Genomic DNA, 17,388 nt, shown 5'->3' on the forward strand with positions numbered 1-17,388 from the left:
CCCCCTTTAAGAAGGGGGCCCCCGGATACCGGCCCCCCACCCTATGTGAATGAGTATGGGGTACAATGTACCCCTACCCATTCACCTGTGAAATAAAGTACAAAAAAAAACACAACACAGAGAAAAAATATTTTATTGCACAGCTCCGGGGGTCTTCCGTCTTCGGGGGTCTTCTCGCCGGACTCCTCCGCTATCTTCGTGTAGCTCTTTTACTAGCGGAGGAGCCCGGCTTTCTTCCTCCCCGCCGCCGGCCTCTTCTCCCGACTTCGGGGGTCTTGTCCCCCTCTTCGGTTCTTCTGCCGGGCCACCGCGCCTTCTTATAGCTCTTTTACAGGCGGTGGCCCGGTCTTCTGTCGCCGCTGCCTTCCGTTCTTCTGTCGCCGCCTTCGGTTCTTCTGCCGGGCCACCGCGCCTTCTTGTAGCTCTTTTACAGGCGGTGGCCCGGTCTTCTGTCGCCGCTGTCGCTGTCGCCGTCGCCGCCTTCCGTTCTTCTTCTTCTTCTTGTTCTTCTTCTTCTTCCCCAGGAGATGTTGACACGTCGCTCTCTCCGGCCGGAATGCCAGAGCCGCGCTGTGCGGTCACTTATATAGTGACAATGGGGCGGTGTCACATGGTATATGTCACATGGGTTGGTCACATGGTGACCCCGCCCCCTTACGATGTCATAGTCCCCATGTGACATCAACCCATGTGTCGGGAAGAGGCCCTTGTCCTCATCAACATGGGGACAAGGTGCTTTGGGGTGGGGGGGCCGCGCGGCCCCCCCTTCCCCAAGGCACCCCCCCATGTTGAGGGCACGCGGCCTGGTACGGCTCAGGAGGGGGGGCGCGCTCGCTCGCCCCCCTTTCCTGGCCGGCCGGGTAGCGTGCTCGGACAAGGGTCTGTTGTGGACTTTGGGGGAACCCCCACGCCGATTTTTTTCGGCGTTGGGGTTCCCCTTTAATGCCATTCCAGGCGGCGGAGCCCGCGACGTCTCCGTCGCGGGCCCCGCCTACCTTCACACGCGATCGAAATGAGCAGACCTTCCTCCGAGCGGGAACAGTTTGCTCATTTCGAAAGTAGCCTACACACGGGCGGACTGTTCGCTCAAACACAGTTTCAGCGGACAGTTTTTCGGAATTTCCGAAAGACTTTGTCCGTCAAACTGTCCGCTGAAACTGTCCGCTGAAAGCCCACACACGAGCGGACTGTCCGCCCAAACACTGTTCAGCGGACAAGGTTGGGCGAACAGTCCGCCCGTGTGTACGCGGCCTTACACTGTCCCATTTCTCCTCCTCTTCAGCGGCTGCAGGAGGGAAATGGAGAGATTGGTTCCTCCACATGCCCCTCCTCCCACCTCCCTTTGCATGCTTCCCTCTGCCCCCCCCCCTGCTGTGCTGCTGGGTTTCCCCCTCCCATCTTCTGCTAGCTGCTGGGGGGGGGGGGGGGTCTGTCAGGATGGAGAGTGGGGAAGGGGCCGGTAAATGTGTTTACTCTCTTGTCTGTTCATAGAGAGTATGAACAGCGATCTGTTATCCCCCTAACACAGTCCCCTCCCCCCTTCAGTTAGAACACACAATAGGGAACACATTAACTCCTTGGTCGCTCCCTAGTGTTAACCCCTTTTTTACAGTAATCAGTGCATTTTTATACCATTGATCGCTGTATTAATGCTAATAGTCCCAAAAATGTGTCAAAATTGTCCGACGTGTCCGCCATAATGTCACAGTTCAGATAAAAATCACAGATCACCGCCATTACTAGTAAAGAAAAAAAAAGTATAATAAAAATGCCATAACTCTCTCCCCTATTTTGTAGACACTATAACTTTTGCGCAAACAAATCAATATACGCTTATTTTTTTTTTTACCAAATATATGTAGAAGAATAAACTGAGGATTTTTTTTTTTTTACATATTTTTGGGGGATATTTATTATAGCAAAAAGTAAAAAATAATGTGTTTTTTTCAAAATTTGTCTCTCTTTTTTTGTTTTTTAGCGCAAAAAATAACCGCAGAGGTGATCAAATACCACCAAAAGAAAGCTCTATTTGTGAGAAAGGACATCAATTTTGCTTGGGTGCAGTGTCGCACGACTGCGCAATTGTCAGTTAAAGCGACACATTCCTGAATCTCAAAAGTGCTCTGGTCAGGAAGGGGGTAAAATCTTCTGGGGCTGAAGCGATTAACATTAACGTGTCCTGTAACCCACACTTTGGACCAATCTGAATGGGCCCTAGGTAGGAGACAGAAAATCTTGGGATTCGGTTCTTCTCATTTACAAAGCCAGCCTTAGCTGGGCTACTGAGCTCACTACCTGAAGTCAAATCCCAGTAAATGTACAAACTGGGCATGTCCGTTTGTAAATGTCATATTCTGTAAATGGGTGGCCATTGCAGGATTCAGTCTTTTTTTGTTTTGTGGTCAAAAAACGCATAAGCTGGACACTACCTGAGAAAGATTTCCTTTTGTGCTTTAGGCCACAAACCTTATGAAATAGAATGTTTTCTTCCAAACTAGGGTTGCCACCTGTCCAGGATTCACCCGGACAGTTCGGGTTTGGAATCATGTGTCCAGGTTTCAGACTGTCTGAAACCCGGACACATTATTTAGACTGGACTATGGCTTCTCGGCAGAGTTTCTGGCTGCAGTTGTCTCAGCTGAGAGTGTCTGTTATGCCGCGTACACACGAGCGGACTGTATGGCGTACTTAGTCCGTCGAAACACATTTCAGCGGACAATCCGCTCGTGTGTGGGCTTCAGCTGACTTTTTCAGCGTGCAGTCCGGCGTACTAAATATTTCGGTTTTTTCGAAATTCTGTCCGTCGTACTTTGGTTTCAGCGGACAGTACGGTCGTCAGTAGGCTAGTTCGACGGACTAAGAATGGCGCATGCCCAGAAAGGATTTACACGGCGGAAGGGTGCTTTGCTGTGTCTTGGACTTCCTATTTCTAGTCCCGTCGTACGTGCTGTACACGTCATCGCGCAAGCTTTCGATGGACTGTTTGTGCATCCGTGTGTGGTCAAGTCCGTTCAGTGGAAAGTACGACGGACTGTCCGTCGGATTGCATGACGAACTAAGTACGCCATACAGTCCGCTCGTGTGTACGCGGCATTACACTCTCTTTCACACTGCCCAAAGCCAGCGCTAACAAACCATACCCTCCCCCCTCCCCAAATACATACAGAAGGGAGAGGAGAGAGGGCCTGATCTGCACCTCTTCCCCTCATCCCTACCCCTCTGTGTCTGCCCACACTCCAATCCCTGGTGCTGTGCCTCAGAAAAGGAAAGTGGAGGCTGGAAATTTGAAGCCTCAGATCCATCTGAATGAGAGGTGCTGATTGCCAAGGAGTGAGTGAGCTCACTATCCATCCCTATCTCTGACTGAAGTCTCCCCCTTCCCTCTCCTGCCTCTGAGTGAGTACACTAAGGCAAATCAGGTTTCTCAGAGTACCCCTTACATCAGAGTTACCCTTTACACCAGAGGCCACAGTGTTTCCCCCTTACAGCAGAGTCCTCTCCATACATCAGAGTTCTCAGTGTTCCCCCTTAAATCAGGGTTCCCAGAGCCTCCCTTATGTCAGAGTCCCCAGAGTTCTCCCTTACATCAGAGTCCCCCCTTACAGTGAAAGAGAACTCTGTGAGTTCAGATGTAAGAGGGGAACTCTGTGAACTCTGATGTAAAGGGGGACTCTTGTTATTAATTTCATATGATTAGAAATTTTATTTAGTAGCAAAAAATATGTATAGTTTATACTATAAAAAAAAAAGAATGCTGTGTGCCGCAAAACTGTTTGGGTTTGACTTGAAGAAAAGGTGGCAACCCTATTCCAAACTCTCCATTGAAAGAAAAAAAAAAAGCTCAGATATAAGGCACTTTACCATTTTTTAAAATATTATTTTATGTTTTTGCCTAGAGTTCCCCTTTGAACAAAATGTTTTTTTTGTCACCAGACTGGCCGGATTTTAAAGCTCAACTTCAAATAGACAAACAAGCAGAATTTTGCGCACATCTGTACACAGATAAATGCACACACTGCTCCAGGCTGTGTTTGAAGGTAAACATGATTATGCAAAATTTTGATAGATAAGATTTAAATCCCATATCACATTTCTCGGTGCTGGAGAGAATATCCGCTAAACGCAAATTAGAGGACGACAAGCAGCAGAGAATTATGGGAGGTGCAGAACACGCTCAATTACTGCAATCAGCGAGATGAGGAGGGAGATAGTGGAGGACGATGTGTTCTGGATCCTTCAGGGACGTTTTTACACTAAGATGCTCTTCAAAAATGCTCTGGTTACTAGATAACAAGCTCTTCTCCGTTCCAATTTTATATTTACCGTCTGACATTCTGGGATGGCAAATAAAAGGTACAGTATGTCCACCTTGTAAAAAATAATAATAATGTTAAAGCGGAGTTCTGCTTAAAAAAATAAAATAAAAGTCAGCAGCTACAAATACCGCAGCTGTTGACTTTTAATAATCGGACACTTACCTGTCCCAGGGTCCAGTGATGAGCGGGGGTTGGGGTGGGGAACAAAGCCCAGCTCGTCTCCCCCTCCTCTCTGTGGCACCGGCATTGTAACTGTGGGTGCCCGGCTGTGGCTTCACAGCTGGGCACGCACTGCGCGCTGTGACTGGATGGGCAATCATCCGGGACCTGGGACGTGTCCCAGACGATTGCTGAGAGGGACGGCGGAGAGCTGATCTCCCTTTCGGTGTTGCGGTGTGCCAGGAGGATGTGGGAGCTGGGACCCTCTAAAAAGAGGGTATCCGCTCCCGCCCCAAAAAAATGACATGCCAAATGTGCCATGTCAGGGGGTCACCTCCCTTAAAGCGGAAGTTCCATTTTTGGGCGGAACTCTGCTTTAAAGTGGTGTTGCCACCAAAAAATAAAAAATAGTTTAAAATTCTTAAAAAAAAAAAAAAATTCGTGGAAAAAAAAAAAATTTCTACTCACCTCTAAATACCCGTTGCTAGGGGGTCCCTCGTAGTCTGCCTTCTTCCTTGCCCGGGCTGGTGACATCACTTCCCCTCGTGCCGCACAGTCATCTGGGACCTGTCACGTGTCCCAGATTACTGTGCGGCCTATCACGGCGCCCTGCGCCGCTCGTGCATGCGCAGTGGGTGCCCGGCTGTGAAGCCACAGCCGGGTGCCCACAGTAAGAATGACGGCGCCGCGAGCGGAGCAGGGAATGAGGGGGGGCTTTGTTCCCCCGCATCGCTGGACCCTGGGACAGGTAAGTGTCCGATTATTATAAGTCAGCAGCTGCAGTATTTGTAGCTGCTGACCTTTAAGTTTTTTTTTTTTTTTTAGGGAGCACCCCGCTTTAAGATGAAAAATGATACATGATGAATAAAACATACACGGTTGTGTCTGTGCTGTTGTATTTCAGTTCCTTGTACCTAAATAGGAGCCTAAAATATAATTCAACCCTAAGCAAAAGTGCCATGGCTAAGGTTTAATTGAGCTAGAATATTAACCTACTTTTTTTCTTTTTTAATCATTTTTGTTCTGCGGAACGCCTCCTGTACTGCAGCAAGATCACGCTGAGGATTCTCACATCTTCCCTCATTAGTCACCTTTAAAGTGAGTTTAGAACTCCCAGCCTGTGCTGATCAAAGGTTCTGTTTAAACCTGGTCTTTTTGCATCAAGCTGCTTACCCTCTTGAAATTGTGTGCTTGTAAACTAAACTCATATCTGCCTGCAAATCCAAATGTACCATGTGTCGGCTTTGGCCAACAAGACCTGCACTGCAAGCTGTGAGAGCAACATAAGAATTAAGTAAAAACAGGCTTTATGAATTTCTCATTTACAGCTAGGTAACTTATAATGGACGTGGGTGGACGTGGAATCACAAATACTCCTGCAGAGGCACCATCTCCTAGGAATATGCAACTATGTTTCAAAAAAAGGTAGAATGGGGTGAGACTTTAATTGTGCCTCAGAGGAATATGAAAAAAAATAGAATACAAACACTTTGATTATATATATATATATAAAAAAACTTTATTAATCTGCCGTAAGGCAGTACCTTCCAAGAATAAAAAGGTTAAGATAAATTACAGTCTTAGAGTTTGAAATCAGGGTGTGCAGGTCCCAGACAATTAGAAAAGATGTGGCCTACGCATTTCACGGACAGTTCCGCTTCGTCAAGGCCTTGAAAGCAGCACAATGGAATATCACATAAATTCTATAAATAAAATATAATATGTGATATCCCATTGTGATACTTTCAAGGCCCCGAATGAAGCAGAACTGTCCGCGAAACACGTAGGCCACATCTTTTCTAATTGTCTGGGACCTGCACACCCTGATTTCAAACTTATACTGAGAACAGTTCTGAGATACGCTATGTTACCAAAAGTATTGGGATGCCTATATTTACATACACTGGCATCCCAGTCTTCACCCGTAGGGTTCAATATTGAGTTGGTCCACCCTTTGCAGCTATAACAGCTTCAACTCTTCTGGGAAGGCGGTCCACAAGGTTTAGGAGTGTGTCTATGGGAAATCTGACCATTCTTTCAGAAGCGCATTTGTGAGGTCAGGCACTGATGTTGGACGAGAAGGCCTGGCTCGCAGTCGTCACTCTTCATTCACCCCAAAGTTGTTCTATCAGGATGAGGGCAGCACTCTGTGCAGGCTAGTCAAGTTCCTCCACCCCAAACTCACTCATCTATGTCTTTATGGCTCTTGCTTGTGTACTGTTCCGATGTAGTGTACTGATGGTTGCAGGTTAATATCGATAACCTCTGCTTGCTATTGTGGAATGCTCAAAGGCAAAAGGGAAATTAGCCAATTTTTTTTAACCAACATAATTGACCAAATGAATGTAGTACACACACAGAGATGCCTGCATACACCGATTTAGGCCCCAACCACCACAACCCTAGCAAAAGGAAGACACCAGAAGTCTCAAAAGACTTATGCCCTGTACACACGGTCGGACATTCCGACCACAAAATCCGTCTGATTTTTTCCAACTGATTTTGGCCGAAACTTGTGTTGCATACACACGGTCGCACAAAGTTGTCGGGATACGTACGACGGGACTATAAGCGGGCCAGTAGCCAATAGCTTTCGTCTCTTAGTTTATTCTGAGCATGCGTGGCATTTTGTCCATTGGAAATTTTCTACACATGATCGGAATTTATGCGATCGGATTTTGTTGTCGGAAAATTTAAAATCCTGCCCTCAAATTTTGTGCGTTGGAAAATCCGTCAGAAAAAGTCTGATGGAGCCCACGCATGATTAGATTTTCCAACAACATGATCCGATCGCACATTTTCCATCGGAAAATCTGACCTTGTGTACAGGGCATTAAGCTATGTACACACGATAGGATTTTCCGACAATAAAACCGTGGATTTTTTCCCGAAGGATGTTGGCTCAAACTTGTCTTGCATACACACGGTCACACAAATGTTGTCGGAAATCCTGAACGTCAAGAAATCAATGACGTACAAGACGTACGACAAGCCGAGAAAAATTAAGTTCAATAGCCAGTCCGGCTCTTCTGCTTGATTCCGAGCATGCGTCGACTTTTGTGCGTCGGAATTGTGTACACGTGCTTAGAATTTAGCTAATGGGCCGTACACACGATAGGATATTCTGACAACAAATGTTGGATGTGAGCTTGTTGTCGAAAAGTCCGACCGTGTGTATGCTCCATAGAACGAATGTTTGAGAGCAGGTTCTCAAATTTTCCGACAGCAAGATTTGTTGTTGGAAAATTTGAGAACCTGCTCTCAAACATTCGTTCTATGAAGCATACACACGGTCAGACTTTCCAACAACAAGCTCACATCCAACATTTGTTGTCGTAAAATCCTCTCGTGTGTACGGCCCATTAGCTCTGCTCTTGAGCGTGTGTCAAATCCCTACAAGACATTATCCTGCTCTCCTAAAATATAATTCTTCTCTCTGTGCTGTCAAACAGATTTATTTCATCACTCTTATGTTTCAATTGTTTTTATTAGTATTTTGAAAATAGGCGAAAAATAAATGAGTACCGTACAGAGCAGCAAACAATCCTTGCATGCTCGGAATCATATAGCAAGGATTGGTATAAAAATGAGGGGAGGAGAGAAGAAAGTCATCAGCAGAAAATCTTGGTAAACGGGTTAAGTCTTCAATAAGGCCACAGATGAACATATGGACATCAACAGAAATAAACAAAGAAAATAAGCTTTGGGTTATGAACATATTATATTACAAAAAAATTGTTAACACTGGAAGGTAGCTGTCAGGCCGCGTACACACGCGCGGACTGTTCGCCCAACTTTGTCCGTCCAACAGTTTCGGCAAACAGTCCGCTCAAAATTAGCATGGACGGACATGCCCACACACGACGAACGAACAGTTTGCTGAAACCGTGCGCGATGACGTGAACGGCACGTACGACGGGACGAAAAATACGACGTCCTATACACTGCATTATAACTTTCGGCGTGTAAATCCTTTCTGAGCATGCGCGGAACTTAGTTTGACGAACAAGCCTACACACGGGCGGACTGTTCGCTCAAACAAGGTTTCAGCGGACAGTTTTACGGAATTTCCGAAAAACCTTGTTCGTCAAACTGTCCGCTGAAACTGTCCGCTGAAAGCCCACACACGAGCGGACTGTCCGCCCAAACACTGTTCAGCGGACAAAGTTGGGCGAACAGTCCGCCCGTGTGTACGCGGCCTCAGGACTATTGCCCTGTAAGTCAGAGTAAGGACCAATAAGGCAGAAAGATCCTGAGGTCGAGACCTTACTGAAATGTAATCACTGTGAGCAGGGCCGGGACATGGGGTGGGCAGGAGGGACGGCTGCTCTGGGCACTGTAGTATCATGCAAGATAGGGGGGCACCACAAGGAGGCTGGGGAGGGGGATTTGTGTTACGAACAGGAGTCTGGGGGGGGGGGGGGGCGTCAGGGGGTAAGAATTGTTCTAGGAGGGCAAATTTGGGAGGTGTGCTAGGAGTGGTGATTTGGGGGGATTTGTGTTGGGAAGAAGAGGGATGGGAGAAGAGGATTTGTGCTAGAAGGTGGGATTTTGGGGGTTTATGCTATAAAAGCAATATATTCGAGTGGCAATATTTTATTTTTTTTCGTGGGGAGGGGTGGGGGGGGGGGGGCGCAATTTGGCAGGTTTGCCCTGGGCTTTGGATGGCCTTGTCCCACCACTGACTGTGAGTAGGCCTTCAAAAAATAAAAAGGCCTTAGTCCAGTGATTATAGCTCCCTAAATATTTTCCCATTTCCCCTATAGGGGGCTCCAATCCCCCAACTATAACAAAAAATAGTTTGAGTAGGAAGAGATAGAGAGAAGAAAAAAAAGGGGGGGGGGGAGAATGAAAGCAGTTAGTACATGAGACTAGAATGAGAGGAACAATAGAAGAGGTAAAAGGGAGAGCGTAAAGAAGTTAGTCCGTCCGGGGATCCTCCAGTCATTATCGGCTTTGTTCTCTTGGAACCTGCAAATAATTCAGCCAAGGGGACCATATTTTATCAAAGGTTGGTTGCTTATCTCGTAAGACACTCACTACCTTTTCATTCAACGTTATCCACGTAAGTTTCCGTTTCATTAAGGCAATATCTATAAACAGAGCTTTTCCACGCTGTTGCTATGGCGATTTTAGCTGCCAAGAACACAAAGTAAATTAAGGTCTGGGTACGTTGTTGGATATTTTCAACAGGCTTATTTAATAAGGCTATACTCGCATCTTTAGTGATATTGACCATCGTGACTGCAAAAATAAGTGAGTGGACCTTTATCCAAAAGGGGGGGAACCTTAGGGCACGCCCACCACACATGTAATGGTATACCTCTTTGGCCACAACCAAGCATGTGGCTGAGGTGCCTGGATACATTTTTGACAAATGCTACAGTACCAAGTACCATCTATTTTTGACAAGAAAAGTCCATTCTTTCCTCCACATTTCAAACCAAGTACCATCTGGTGTGGACTTTATAGCCTGATTCTATCAAGGCTACCTTTAGGATACCTTTATGAATCCGCATGCTCCATTTACACCAGTCCACCACCTCAGGGGTTATGGACAGAACCCTTTCCCATGCCACCTGGCAGGATAATCTATCAGTAGTGTTGATGAACAAATTGGATAATAACAAGATACTCCCCCCCCCCGCAGAGCAGCGTCATGCATGTACCAGATTTCAAACACAGTACGGACTGCCCGGTCAGAGCTATCCTTCAGAAGGGATTTGAGAAAGTGGTAAATTGGTTGCCGGTGGAAGCTCTCAGTGCGGGGCATCTCCAGACTTCCCCCGTGAAATATGGGGAGGGACATATGCCTCTGTGGTCAAAATAGTTGCCAATAAGGTACATTCCCTTATTCAGCCACCAATCATACCTGTCAGGTTGCATACCCGGTGGAAACAGGGGCTGCCAAAAAGGGTAACTACTGGGGCATGTGTCGAATGCAGAGGCCATCTCCTGCAGCTTCTGCCCCACACCTGAAGTGAGTGGGAGAGACTTGGGCTCAGTATAGCCCTATGATGTTTTGGGGGGACCCAAAGGACAAGATCCATTGCAAGACAGAAACTTGCCTGGGACTCTATGGAAACCCAATCTGGTTGGTAATGTTTGCTATGGAGTTGGTCTAGTTGAGCGAGCTGTGCTGCCACGTAGTATTTCCTATAGTCCTCCAATATCCTTAGGAGCATACATCGTGGCCCTTGCTATTCTGGGGCCTTTGGTACCCCAGATAAAACTGAGAATTTCGGATTGGAACCATTGAGTGGCGTTAACAGGGACCTTGATCGGCAAAGTATAGATAAAATATAGTAACCTGGTCAGGACTGTCATTTTCATGGAGGCAATCCTACCCATCCATGACAAACTCACGTCTAATCATGCCCGCATGTCTTCTAATAGCCTAGCAAATAAAGTAGGGTAGTTGGCCTTGTAAAGGTTGGAAACGCTGGGGGTCAGTCGGATTCCTAAATAGGAAAGGGACGTCTGCTGCGACTGAAATGAGTACTGAGACTGGATACTCTGTAGAGGTGAGGTTGGCATTCATCGCCTCTGATTTATCGTGATTAACCATGAGCCCAGAAACTCTCCCAAAGCTGCTCAGAAGAGACAGTAAGTAGTGTGGGGAGAGGTGATGAACATCATCAAGTCATCACTCTTAGGCTCCGTTCACACATAGGTGCTTTGAATTTTTACCATGAAATGCGTCAAGCAAAGAAGGATGCAACTATGTTTTTTATTTACTCTTTGTCTATACCTTATACCTTTTGTGGAGATGTCTCTTACATATGATTTAACAGAATGTGCTGCGATGACACCCATGTACATATATGAATTGTAATTAATATTTGCCATATGTGTATACATGAAATGCTATTTTATTCAAATGTGCTGCTACGCTACCTATATATGAATTGTAAGATATCCATTTCATGTGTACATATATTAAATTTTCCCCATGCATCTATTGCTATGTGTTATATTTTATACATTTTCTATGTTAATAAACATGCCATGTTTGCTTTTATACTTATTTGTCACTGGCCTCATTCAAAGTCCCAAACAAAAAAAAAAAAAAAAAAACACTTTAAATTTCAGCTGCTTTGAATCACGGGGAAAGATCGCCACGATTTTGCCCACAATTTCAAAACGCGATGTCAAAAATGTCAAATTGTATAATAGCTCAGGTGCCAGTCATTTTTCAATGGCACCGAAAAATGCTATGTGATTCTGCCGCAATTGTTGCGTGACAAATTGCACAAATCAAAACACGCTACCTGTGTCTCCTCAAAAAAAGAACCTCTTATGAGTGACACGCGTCGCTCAATTTGGTTTGCATGATTGCAGAGCGATTTTTCGTGCACATGAACACACTGATGTGCAATTTGACATTTTAACAGCAAGTTTTGAAATCCCGGGTGGAATCGTGGCGATTCTCCCCGCGCTTCAAAACCAAATCACCCATCTAACAATTTACATTAAAACCAGGGGTTTCGTCTGTAAAGTTGGAGCACACACACATATATATTATTGGATAGATTAAGTGCAGGTATGCTTGGAAGGAACCAACCCCTCATGTTTCATCTTCCAGAGCATGATTCACTGCCCAGGACATTACCAATTATTTAAAAAGCAAAATAGATGCAATTCATGAGATATCCACTACCCAGATATTTCCCACACTTAAAGCGGAGGTCCACCCTAAAGTGGACCTTCCGCTCATCAGAACCCCCCCCCCCTCCGGCGCCACAATTGGCACCTTTCAGGGGGGAGGGGGGTGCAGATACCTGTACAGTACAGGTATCTGCACCCACTTCCGGGATAGCTCTCTGCGGAAAGGGGCGTAGATTACGCCCCTTTCCGAAAGTCCCCCCGCTGCCTGCTGGGAAACATACAGATCCCAGAGGCAGCGGGTCCATCCTTATTGCGCAGCGCGACTCGCGCATGCGCAGTAGGGAACCGGGAAATGAAGCCGAAAGGCTCCACTTCCTGATTCCCATACCCAAGATGGCGGCGGCAGCACCCGAGAGACGATCGAGAGATCGGCTTCGGGTGCCGACATCGCGGGCGTGCTTGACAGGTAAGTGTCACTATTTTAAAAGTCAGCAGCTGCAGTATTTGTAGCTGCTGGCTTTTAAAAAAAAAAAAAAAACGCGGAGTCCCGGCGGACTCCCGCTTTAACATACCATGTCTACTACCACATTCAACACTTTCTCTTTTTTTTGTTGGCCCCATTACTGCAGTAGAGTTTGCTAAACTCTTCTCTGACATCAAAGTAACCACCTACCCCCCCAATCCCTGTTCCCTCACAACCTCTCTGGTTATCCTATTGCTTTATTCTACGTTCTCCTAACTCCCATCTTCAAAATCTCCCTCCCTACTAGCATCTTGTCCTCCCTCCTAAAACATGCACTAGTCACCCCCATACTGAAAAAATCTAGCTGGACCTCACCAGACTGGAAAACGTAAGACCCATCTCCTTGCTCCTATTTACCTTAAAACTTCTAAAACATCTTTTCTATAACCTGCTATCTCGCTGATAACACATTCTTATGAACATGGAGCGATTTTGTTTCCTGCAACGAAAATGGCTCCATTCAGTCAGTGTTGATGGGGGAATCCCTTCCTCCATTGTGTTCTCCGGGGGGCTCTGTCCCAATGTCCCATCCCAGCTGGGAGAACATAGTGATTACTGATAGTGCCTTTAATAGCTGCTAGCAATAATCATATATAAAATCCGACAGGTTGGTTATACTCAAGTTTATATATCATTCAGCCTGCCCATACATGGTCCAAATCTTGATCCATCACTGCTGAACCAACAAAGATTCAAACCGTCTATGGCCAGCTTTGGATTCTGGCTTTAGCCTGCAATACTCCATGGAAACTCACTAACAATTTACTAACTGCCAAAGCCAATGGCTGTTACTCCATACTCAGAACTTTCTGCTGCCTTTGACACAATTGACCACCCACTCCTTCAAAAAAACATCACTACCTTGACCTACAAGACTCTGCTTTTTCCTGGTTTGCCTCCTACCTATGTAGTAGTTCCTTAAGTGTTACTTATAACTCAGTCTCCTCCTTTTCTCTAACTCTTTCTGTAAGGGTCCCTCTAGGCTCTGTCCTCAGATCCATTCTATATATATCCTACACCTTCTACCTTAGTCAATAGATAACGTCCCATGACTTATAATAACATCTATCTACCTCTCTAGTCCTCAGCTCACACCTTCAATCTCCTTTCACATCACTACTTTACATATCAGAATGGATGTCACACCACTTTCCAAAACTCAATCTCTCCAAAACGGAGGTCGTAATATTTACCACATCCCCCCCTGTTCCCCTACTGTGACTTTTGCCAGGGTGCTAGTGCTTTCCTGGACTTCTGACGTCAATTTTTGGCCCCACATCTAATCACTGTCCAAATCCTGCTGCCTTTACTGAAACATTTCCAAAACATGGCCCTTCCTAGCCTACAAATCCACCAAGCTATTAATTCACTGCCTTGTTACGTCTTACCTCAACTAGTGCAACTTGCTCCTTGTTGGCCTACTTCTACTCCCCCCTTCAGCCTGTTAGGAATTCTTCTGCCAGACTCATCCCCCTTGCCAACTGTTTAGTGTTCACCACCCTTCTTTGCCAATCGCAACAAAAAAGCTCAACATTTTAAAATTCAAAATACAAAACCATCTAATACAAACAAAACCATCCACAACCTCAAGCCACATCACCAACCTCGTCATAAAATATCACCCACACACCATGTACTTCTTCCTAGACCTCCAGCCATCTGGCTCCCTCGTCACATCCTCCGATGCTCTCCTCCACGACTTTAAGGCCGCGTACACACGGGCGGACTGTTCGCCCAACTTTGTCCGCTGAACAGTGTTTCAGCGGACAGTCCGCTTGTGTGTGGGCTTCAGCGGACAGTTTCAGCGGACAGTCTGACGAACAAAGTTTTTCGGAATTCCCGTTAGACAGTCTGCTGAAACTTGGTTTGAGCGGACAGTCCGCTCGTGTGTAGGCTTGTTTGTCAAACTAAGTCTCGCGCATGCTCAGAAAGAATTTACACGCCGAAGGTTGCATTGCAGTGTATAGGACGTCGTTTTTCTAGTCCCGTCGTACGTGCCGTTCATGTCATCGCGCACGGTTTCAGCGGACTGTTCGTTCATCGTGTGTGGTCAAGTCCGCTCATGCAAATTTTGAGCGGACTGTTGGTCGTACTGTTTGACGAACAAAGTTGGGCGAACAGTCCGCCCGTGTGTACGCGGCCTTACAGAGTCTCTCCCTTTCTCTGGAACCCCATACCCCAGTCTGTCTAGCTATTGTCAGGTCACCTTGAGGCCAGGTGACAGATGCACGCCGTAGGGATCAGGAGTGCACCGCAAGTTTGTGGACCCTACGGCTGACTGCTGCGGATGGGAGTCAAGGTGATAAGGAAGGCAGGGCCGCCAGAACATCAAGACAGATCCCACTGGGGTTAGAGCGTAAGATTCCCTGGGGCAGGTGTTCACCAGAGCCTCTAGTGGTGAGGATGGACTGGGCTGCAACTGGCTCCAGGTCGCAACCCGCAGGTTCCCCCAGCTTGCACCCACAGTAGGCAACAGGAGGATAGGGATAGTGAGGGATAAAGCCAAGGTCGGGGCCACAAGCAGACAGGAATAGTCAGGGACACGCCAATAGGTCAGAATCACAGACAAACAGGGATAGTCAAGGACACGCCAAAGTCAGTAACGGAACAACAGAAGAGCACACGGCAGGTAACAGGAAGCCAAACACACAAAGGTACGCAATGGTTGATCAGCACCGCTGGCTTGCAGTGCACAGGTTAATATAGGGTTCCCTGATAGGGCCTGGGGTGGAGCCACGCTTAGAGGAAAGGTTATAAAAACCACCAGGTGGAAGTGGCTGACCTCTTAGTCAGAACACATGGAGGGGAGGTAAGCAAACAGAGGAAGATCACTGCATAACCATGACAGTTATCTTCTACTCTGTCTGCCTTTAGGTGATCCCTGAAAACTCATATTTTTGGGGAAATCTATCCCAACTCTACCTAACCATATAACTTTACTTTCTCCATCAACTCCTTTTTTGTAACGAGCATGGTCCACCATGGTACGAAGTAATTGTGCGATAATCTGATCGTGAGTGCACAGTTTTTGAGAGCTGATCACAACAGTTCTTGTCAAATTACCTGAAAAGGACAAACAAATATTTTTCACATATGATACCAGAACAAACGATTTTCGCTTAATCAGTACAATATTTTTCAAAAATAAAATCGGAAGACCAAGACCACGCATGCTTGGAAATGATAGAATACAATACAACACATTACATCACTTCCGAAGTTGTATTTACAAGAAGGTCTGTAACTTTAGTAACCTATTGGTTTTCGATATGAGACTAGCATGCAAAAAAAAACAAAAAAAAAAAAAACGGACAACCGTTTGTCTGATATTCTCATCATGTGTGTTATGCTTAACCGTCTTGTAATTAATTTTATTGTAACTGTCCCTTTATTTTGTGAAATGTTGTACAAGCTGTCGGTGCTATATATAGTAAATCCTGTCTATTAACTATTGATAATTGGATTCTCTAGTCACGGTTCCTTTATACGTGTTTCGTATTCTTTTACAAGTTTGAATACTATGTACAATATGGAATATTATGTATTTTTTGTAATATTCAATGTTTCTGAATAAAACTTTAATGTGAATAAAAAAACAAAAAAAATATATATTAATAATAAAGAGTACTGTCATCTTCATTCAATAAAAGTTGGAAAAGGAACTATTTTGTCTGTTTTTAGTTTTTCGCACATAGTTCTTATTGTCTTTTCTTATAAATTGGTAGAAAAACCAGCACAAAAAAAAGGCCAGTGAAACCGGTCAATATGAAATTCCAGATTTGTACAAATTAGCCTGCAGGTGGCGCCCTTGCACTAATGTAAATTTTTCCTCTTACATTTGATTACATAGGACTTGTCAGTGGACAAATTGTAGAGGGTTGTTTTCAAAGTGTCAGCTGTCAGTTTCAGCTCAGTAATCAGCGGGCATTACAAGAGAGTTGTTAGGTTGAGCTAAAAGCTTGGGTCATTTTGTTTCTCTCTCCTTCATGCCTTCCCCCTTTAATATGCTCTTATTCAAATTATCAAAAAATAATTAAAAATAACTTAGGTGGCTTGACCAATCATTTTAGACTTTCAAAAACATTTAGGGAGTTGGTGAAAGAATGTTAGAAAACCTCATGCAGAATGGGCATTTTTTGGACTGCATTTTTTTCGGAATGGCACACATTTTTTTGGAAATTGCTCATTTTTGGAATTCTTTTTATCATGCAGCTTTTTGGCCATGTTTTTTGGAAGCATGCATTTTTGAACCACGATTTTCAAAATGCAGTACTTTTTAACCTACAGTTTTTCAGAATCGGACATTTTATTTTACTGTGTTTTTTTTCAGAATTGCACAAGTTTTTTGGAAACACACATTGTTTGACCCTCACTTTTTCAGTCACGAAAAAACAGTCACGCATTTTTTGTAAACTTTATTTTATCAGAATTGTGCATTGTTTGGACCACTTTTTTTTTTCTTTAGTCACACATTTTTAAAAGAGCTGTTTTTCAGAACCGTGCATTTCTTGGGCCACTTTTTTGAAATCTCTAATTTTTTTTTAAAACTGCATTTCTTCGGAAATTACTTCCTTTTTGTACTGTATTTGTACATTTTGTGGATCACATTTTTTGAAACCGTACATTATTTGGAATCCAATATTTTTTTGGAATCATGCATATTTTTAAACCACTTTTTAAAGAGATGTGTATTTTTGGACTGTTTTTTTTTTTTAACCCTGCATTTTTTTAAACTGTGTTTTTCACAACCGGCCATTTTTTGGGGGGGAAGGTATTTTTCCA

The sequence above is a fragment of the Lithobates pipiens genome, unplaced genomic scaffold (genome assembly GCF_037356315.1).
Source record: "Lithobates pipiens isolate NorthernLeopardFrog02 unplaced genomic scaffold, aLitPip1_a1.2 Scaffold_23, whole genome shotgun sequence".
NCBI lineage: Eukaryota > Metazoa > Chordata > Amphibia > Anura > Ranidae > Lithobates > Lithobates pipiens.